Source organism: Neophocaena asiaeorientalis, unplaced genomic scaffold (assembly GCF_003031525.2).
Source record: "Neophocaena asiaeorientalis asiaeorientalis breed wild unplaced genomic scaffold, Neophocaena_asiaeorientalis_V1.1 scaffold296, whole genome shotgun sequence".
Lineage (NCBI taxonomy): Eukaryota > Metazoa > Chordata > Mammalia > Artiodactyla > Phocoenidae > Neophocaena > Neophocaena asiaeorientalis.
The window spans coordinates 3,796,590-3,802,977 of record NW_020175084.1 but is presented as its reverse complement, the minus strand read 5'-3'; positions in this window follow the sequence as shown (position 1 = coordinate 3,802,977).

The following is a 6,388-nucleotide window of genomic DNA, read 5'->3' as shown; positions in this document are numbered from 1 at the left end:
TTTTTTGCGGTACGCGAGCCTCTCACTGCTGTGGCCTCTCTCGCACAGCACAGGCTCCAGTGGCCATGGCTCATGGACCCAGCCGCTCCACGGCATGCAGGATCCTGCCGGACAGGGACAAGAACCCTTGTCCCCTGCATGGGCAGGTGGACTCTCAACCACTGCGCCACCAGGGAAGCCCTGTTGGAAGATTGTTAATCACACTTTCAATTTCAGCGTTTGTGATTGGTCTGTTCATATTTTCTATTTCTTCCTGGTTCAGTCTCGGCAGGTTGTGCATTTCTAAGAATTTGTCCATTTCTTCCAGGTTGTCCATGTTATTGGCAAAGAGTTGCTTGTAGTAATCTCTCATGATCCTTTGTATTTCTGCAGTGTCAGTTGTTACTTCTCCTTTTTCATTTCTAATTCTATTGATTTGAGTCTTCTCCCTTTTTTTCTTAATGAGTCTGGCTAATGGTTTATCAATTTTGTTTATCTTCTCAAAGAACCAGCTTTTAGTTTTATTGATCTTTGCTATCATTTCCTTCATTTCTTTTTCATTTATTTCTGATCTGATCTTTATGATTTCTTTCCTTCTGCTAACTTTGGGGTTTTTTGTTCTTCTTTCTCTAATTGCTTTAGGTGCAACGTTAGGTTGTTTATTTGAGATGCTTCCTGAATCTTCAGGTAGGATTGTACTGCTATAAACTTCCCTCTTAGAACTGCTTTTGCTGCATCCCATAGGTTTTGCATCGTCGTGTCTCCATTGTCATTTGTTTCTAGGTATTTTTTTGATTTCCTCTTTGATTTCTTCAGTGATCACTTCGTTATTAAGTAGTGTATTATTTAGCCTCCATGTGTTTGTATTTTTTACAGATCTTTTCCTGTAATTGATATCTAGTCTCATGGCATTGTGGTCGGAAAAGATACTTGATACGATTTCAATTTTCTTAAATTTACCAAGGCTAGATTTGTGACCCAAGATATGATCTATCCTGGAGAATGTTCCATGAGCACTTGAGAAAAATGTGTATTCTGTTGTTTTTGGATGGAATGTCCTATAAATATCAATTAAGTCCATTTTGTTTAATGTATCGTTTAACGCTTGTATTTCCTTATTTATTTCATTTTGGATGATCTGTCCATTGGTGAAAGCGGGGTGTTAAAGTTCCCTACTATGATTGTGTTACTGTCGATCTCCTCTTTTATGGCTGATAGTATTTGCCTTATGTATTGAGGTGCTCCTATGTTAGTGCATAAATATTTACAACTGTTGTATCTTCTTCTTGGATCGATCCCTTGATCATGATGTAGTGTCCTTCTTTTCTCTTTTAATAGTCTTTATTTTAAAGTCTATTCTGTCTGATATGAGAATTGCTACTCCAAGTTTCTTCTGATTTCAATTTACATGGAATATCTTTTTCTATCCCCTCACTTTCAGTCTGTATGTGTCGCTAGGTCTGAAATGGGTCTTTTGTAGGCAGGATATATACGGGTCTTGTTTTTGTATACATTCAGCCAGTCTGTGTCTTTTGGTGGGAGCATTTAATCCATTTAAGGTAATTATCAATATGTATGTTCCTATTCCCATTTTCTTAATTGTTTTGGGTTTGTTATTGTAGGTCTTTCCCTTCTCTTGTGTTTCTTGCCTAGAGAAGTTCCTTTAGCATTTGTTGTAAAGCAGGTTTAGTGGTGCTGAACTCTCTCAGCTTTTTTTTTTGTCGCTGCTTGCTTGCTTCTAGGGGCTCTGCTGAACCACCTCCCCCTGCGGTAGGTAACTGAGAATGAAAGGAAGAGCGCTCAACATGCCAAAGGGAAGTAGCTTCCTTTCTGAAGCAGAGAGCCTACCTGCAGTGCCAGGGGAAGGGCCTTTTGCTCCAGGGGCGTGCGAAAATGGTGATGTTGCAGAAGGAAAAACTTGCACTTTGCGTGGAAGCCTGGCAGTGCTCAGGGGAGTGTTTACGAGGGCAGCTCTCAGGGTGAACGTTGACCGTTTACTGGAAGCGTTTGGAAGGCGGAAGATTTAGTGTTACCTGTTTAGACCAGTTCCTCTTCCATGAGGAGTAGCGCTTGCTTCCTGGGTACTGCAGGCAGAGTCTAGTGGCAGAGTCCTTTCCTTAAGGTGGAGGATCAAGTGGAAGTCAAGTGCGTGGTGAGCCCTGTTAAAGCGACCGCCATGCAAATTAAGAAGGGGCATGCCCTTGAAACATGCCCTCGTGTCAGCGCACACGGTGGATTCATCTAGAGTGAAGGCTGTGTGAAACATGTGTCGCCCTAGCTTCTCTCTGTAGACCATGGGTGAGTCCCATGCGTGCCAGACCTCAGAAATGTCACCCATTGTATCGATTCGGCTTTTCAAACTCCTTGGTCTCTTTTGGAATATGGCTACAGTCCCTCTGGAAGGCCTATGCCGCAACAGTTTCTGCATGTTAGTTTACAGCTGCCTTCAGGTAAGGGAGCCAACGGTGAGTTGCCTAGAAAGCATTGCCACTGCCTAAACTGATCCATATTCCAGCCAGAAATACTTTCGTCTTGTCAAACTGAGGCAAAAGGAATTCCACCTATGTTGTACTCTCTGACCAAGAGTACAGACCAGAGGGCGCAGTGTGTTAGAATGGTTGCAGAGCTCTGCCTTAATCCTCTTCCTCTTCAGCCGAATGATGAGAAGCACTCAGCTTAGTATCCTAGTGTGACTAGAGTCGACTGCCTTTAAGTTTGTTTGAGAGGCTGGTGTCCTACTGCTACAACATACATGCGTTTTCCCAGGCACAAGGAGGCTGGTTTAGAGGACATCGACCTCCGTGGAGATGGACGTTCGCACTTGGATCACACGAGGAGTGTTTTCAGCATAGGGCTTTGGTCGCTGCTGCTTCTAGGGCCTGAAGTGAACACCCTCTGCCTCGTGGTATTGAACTGAGAAAAATGAGGAAATAGCCTTCAACCTGCCCAAAGGGAAGCAGCTTAGTTTTTGCAGCAGATAGCCTTTCTTCGATGACATGTGAAGGGCCTTCTGTACCTGCCAGCTGAGAAAAAGTTATTATTATTACAGAAGGAGAAATTCGCACTCTTCCTGGATCCCTGGGGTTGCTCAGAGTAGTTTTGCCAAGGGCAGCTTTAATTGCAAACGTGGACCGCTGAGTATAAGAGTATGGAAGCAAGAGACTTTAGTATTACCTGCTGATACCCGTCTGTCCTACCCGACACTACGGCTTGCATACACTCTATTGCAGAGAAAGTCTAGGCAGCAGCACTCTGTCCTTTGGGGGATGAACATGTGGAATTCAAGTACCTGGGGAGCTCTGTTAACTCGACAGTCCAAGCAAGATGTGAAGAGCCACTTGGAAAATGCACTCATCTCTGTGTACCCGGTAGAAGCAACCACTCTGTGAAATTTGTATCCTGCGAGCTGCTCTCCTTAGCTCATGGGTGATTCGGAGGCATGCTCGCTTTTAGAAATTTCACACACTGTATTGATTCGGCATGTGAGACTCCTCAGTCACAACGGAACAGGCTACTATTCACCCGGCCAGCCAGCACTACAACGGTCTCCCCTCGTTAGTTTATAGCTGCCTTCAGGTAGAAGGTGCAAGCCTGAGTTGGCTAGACAGTGTTTCCTCTACGTAAAAAGGCCTGTTTCTGGAGCAGTAAACACTGCCGTCCTATCACACAGAGACGAATGGGATTTCGCTCACGGCGTGCTGTCTCTGTCATGGAGTCCCCACCAGAGGAAGCTGGGTGGGTGGGTGAGAAGTTGCAGAGCTCTGAAATACACTTCGCCTTCAGCCGAAAGACAAGAAGTACTCAGTTTCCTTTTTCTAGGGTGAGTAGAGGTGAATTCCTTTAGTTTGCATGAAAGGCTGGTATCCAACTGGTAAAACATATGTGAGATTTCCTAGCCAGAAGGAGGACGGTTGAGAAGACCACGACCTCAGTGGAGAGGGACTTCGTGCTTGGCCTCAAGCAAGGAGAGCTTCAGGTATAGGGCTTTGGTCGCTGCTGGTTTTATAGCTTAAGCTGAACACCCTCCTCCCTGTGGAAGTTAACTGAGAAGGACAGGAAACAGCATTCCAGCTGCTGGGGAGAAGGACTTTTCTTCCTGAGGCCGAAAGCCTGTTTGCAATGCCATGGGAGGGGCCTTGCTTCCTGGCGGGTGAGAAAAAGGTAACGTTACAGAAGAAATTGCCATTCTCTGTGGAACCCTGGCGTTGCTCAGAGGAGTTTTGCTGAGGGCAGCTTTCATTGGGAACGGTGACCACTGGTGGAATCATTTGAAAGGCCGAGTCTTTAGTGTTACCTGGGGAGACCTGTCTCTCTAACACAGAGAGTAGGGCTTGCTTCCTGGGGACTGCAGGGAATTCTACGTGCCGAGCCCTCTCCTTAGGTGGATGATCTAATGGAAGTCAAGTGCGCCGGGCGCCCTTAAGGGCACAACCAGGCATATTAACAAGAGGCACTTGAAACCTGCACTCACCTCAGTAAGCATGGTTAGCATCGCCGACAGTGAAGGATGTGTAAAATGTGTATCCTACGAGTTGCTCTCCAAAGGCCATGGGGGAGTCCGACGCGTGCTACGTCTCAGAATCTTCACACATTGGGTTGAATCGGCTTTGGAATCTCTCCATTCACTTTGAATAAGGCTAAAATTCCACTGGCAATGCTACGTTACAACGGTTTCCTCACGTTACTTTATACCTGCCTTCAGGAAGGTGAGGCAATGGTGAGTGGGCTAGTTTGGACCCATGGAATGGGTAGCACGCAGTATTTCTTTAAAGGGTCTGCATTTGCTCACCCATCCTCACCAATCCCCTCAGCCCCAAGTGTCCAGCTTTATGTCTCATCCAGCTGTGGGTGTAGATGTGGTCAATCCAGGGTGCATCACAGCCCCTGAATGAATTTTGTAAGAATCTCTCTCTTTCGCTCTGTTTGTGTTTTGTTTTTGAAATTTATTTTTATAATGGGGTTTAGCTGATTTTCACTTCTGTGTTTATGCTGCTCTACACACACTTGATTCACTTACAACGAGATATCAATCCATAGGCTTCAAGATTCTTTGTAGTCAGTTATATTCTTCTGCGGTGAAGAGGGGGTGTTGAGTCCAGTTAATTGAGCAGGGCGTATGTCTTGTCTATCAAGTATTTGGTTTATGGAACGGTATTTGTGCTAATTTCAAACTCTGGTTTTATGCATCACCCCACCTCACCTTTCCCCTTAAGCAGGCATAAGTGTGTTTTCTAAATGTGTGACTCTCTTCTGCTTTGTAATTTAGTTCATGTGTAGCCATGCTTACATTCCCTCTATAAGTGATCTTATGATATGTTTCCTTTTCTGTGTGACTTATTTCACTTAGAATCATGGTACCAAAATCCACTCATTATGCTGCTACTAGCCTTATGACTGATTTCATGTGCGAGTGATATTCCATTGTACATATGTACCATAACCTCTTTATTCATTTTTCTCTTTCCTGGGATATTTAAGGTGTACCGAAGTCGAGGTTCTTGTAAACAGAGCAGCCCTAAACTTTAGGGTGGCTTTGTCTTGTTGATTTTTACTTTTCCCAGGATATACACCCATGAGTGGAAGGGCCTTATGCTCTAGCTGTGTTATTTAGATATTTTAGGAAATACCATACACTTCTCCAGAGTGGCTGTTGGCAATTTACATCCCGTGCATCAGCGTAACAAGACTCCCTGTTCTCCGTGACCTGTCCTGCCTTTCTGGTTTTTGCACTTTTTTTGGACGGCCCTTTTCACCAAGGGAAGTGAGACTTCTTTGTAGTACGGATTTGCATTGCCAGCTTGCTTGGTTGGCCAAAAAGGGCCTATGCTTTAGGGTAAAATGCATATGCCCTTTTTGGCCAACTGCATCATTGTCGAAGTTCTGCCGCTTTTCATGTGCTTTAAAGGCGACTCCAATCTACCTCTTGAAATCTGTTTTCTGCAATTCTGCCTTGCTTTCAAATCCTCTTTGTTGCCTTACCTCAATATATTTTTGGAAGATTGTTGTTCTTTATAACTCTGCAGGTTTGTGAATTGCAGTGCCCCTGAGCTCCATTTTTCATCTCTTTTTTTTGTGAGCTGGCCGCAAACCCGCAGGATTGCTTCAGGCCCTATTGTGGTTCCAGGGTTGGGGGTAGGCTGAGATTTTGGTTAATTCTTCTTCTTGATGGGAAATTAGAGTGATGTGTTCCTGTCCAAACACCTACAGATAGTCTCTCATTGGTTACCCTCTTCCCTTTCATCCTCCGCACAAATTGCAAGCTGTGCGAAACAAGAGGTTAAAGGCTCTGACTCTCCAAGTGGGGAGATTGTTAGTAAAGTGGCTGGAATTCCGAACCCAAGCACCAGGAGATGAAAAATTAGGTGTGCTTTAGAAACCTTTCCCGATCACACGGTGTCCCATCCTTTGG